Source organism: Mirounga angustirostris, unplaced genomic scaffold, assembly GCF_029215605.1.
Source record: "Mirounga angustirostris isolate CCGP_5_RB_7025 unplaced genomic scaffold, mMirAng1.0.hap1 SCAF_11, whole genome shotgun sequence".
NCBI classification, from domain to species: Eukaryota; Metazoa; Chordata; class Mammalia; order Carnivora; family Phocidae; genus Mirounga; species Mirounga angustirostris.
This window is the reverse complement of record NW_026991719.1, coordinates 104,576,799-104,578,696: the sequence shown is the minus strand read 5'-3', so window position 1 is coordinate 104,578,696 and position 1,898 is coordinate 104,576,799. Positions and strand designations below refer to the sequence as shown.

The 1,898-nt window shown below is 37.2% G+C and overlaps 1 pseudogene; it reads left to right on the top strand.

The window, feature by feature from the left end:
* Window positions 1-398: 398 nt before the first annotated feature.
* On the top strand, window positions 399-1,665 carry LOC123846874 (polyadenylate-binding protein-interacting protein 1-like; annotated as a pseudogene).
* The last annotated feature ends 233 nt before the right edge of the window (window positions 1,666-1,898 follow it).

Genomic DNA, 1,898 nt, shown 5'->3' with positions numbered 1-1,898 from the left:
GGTTAATACCCAAAATATATAAAGTACTGGGGCACCTGGGTGGCTCAGTCATTAAGCATCTGCCTTTGCCTCAGGTCATGGTCCCAGGATCCTGGGATTGAGCCCCACAACAGGCTCTCTGCTCGGCAGGAAGCCTGCTTCTCCCTCTCCCACTCCCCCCTGCTGTGTTCTCTCTCTCGCTATGTCTCTGTCAAATAAATAAATAAATAAATAAATAAATAAATAAATAAATAAATAAAATCTTTCAAAATCTTTAATATATATATGTATGTATATATATATATAAAGTACTTATATAACTCAACACCAAAAATCATCTGATTTAAAAATGGGCAAGACAACTGAATAGACATTTTTTCCAAAGAAGACATACAGATGGCCAACAAACACATGAAAAGATGTTCAGCATCACTAATCATCACAGAAATTCAAATCAAAACCTCAATGAGGAGATCAAGGGAACAAATGGACAGGTTACAAGAGCAGATATTCTTCAGGTTGGTCTTCGGGAGTTGCTGAATGCTCTCTTTTCTTTTTTTTTTTAAGATTTTATTTATTTATTTAATTGAGAGAGAGAGAGAGAGAGAGAGACAGCGAGAGAGGGAACACAAGCAGGGGGAGTGGGAGAGGGAGAAGCAGGCTTCCGGCCAAGCAGGGAGCCCAATATGGGGCTCGATCCCAGAACCCTGGGATCATGACCTGAGCCGAAGGCAGTCGTTTAACAAACTGAGCCACCCAGGTGCCCCTGAATGCTCTCTTTTCTAATCCTATGGATGACAACTTAATTTGTGCAGTAAAATTACTGAAGTTGACAGGGTCAGTTTTGGAAGATGCCTGGAAGGAGAAAGGAAAGACTGATATGGAAGAAATCATTCAGAGATTTGAGAATGTTGTCCCAGATGCAAATTGCAGCAGAGATGTGAAACAGATGCTCTTGAAGCTTGTTGAACTCCAGTCAAGGAACCTGGGTAGAGTCCACGCAACTTCAACGTACAGAGAAGCAACACCTGAAAATGATCCTAATTATTTTATGAATGAACCAACATTTTATACCTCTGACGGTGTTCCTTTCACTGCGGCCAACCCAGATTACCAAGAGAAATATCGAGTTACTTGAAAGAGAAGACTTTTTTCCAGATTATGAAGAAAACGGGACAGATTTATCAGGGGCTGGTGATTCATACTTGGATGATATTGATGATGAAATAGACCCAGAGATAGAAGAAGCTTATGAAAAGTTTTGTTTGGAATCAGAGCGTAAGTTAAAACAGTAAAGCTAAATTTCAACATAATAGTTTTATAAAGCAGTTTAGGTTATGGTGATTTAGCAGAACACAGGAAAGCAGGAAAATGTGTCACACTTATACCAAATTAAGGATATTGAGTTATGTTACTAATGTATGCAACTTTAATTTTGTTTAACACTATCTGCCAAAGTAAACTTTATTCCCTATAACTTAAAATGTATATATATATATATATGTTTATTATGTACAGTTACACCTGCCTGAATGACTAAAATGAAAATGACAAGAAATAAGTGTTGGCAAGTATGTTGGTGGGAATATAAATTGGTTCAGCCATTGTGGAAACCAGTATGGAGGTTCTTCAAAAATTAAAAAAAGAAATGCCATATGACTCAATAATTCCACTGTTGGATATTTACCCAAGAAAACTAAAACACTATTTTGAAAAGATATATGACTCCTATGTTTATTGCAGCATTAGTTACAATATCCAAGATATGGAAGCAACCTAAGTGTCCACAATAGATGAATAGATGTGGTATATATACACAATAGAATATTATGCAGCCATAAATCAGGATGAGATTGTGCCATTTGAGGCAACATGGATGGACCTAGAGATTATTATGCCAAGTAAAATCAGTCAGACTG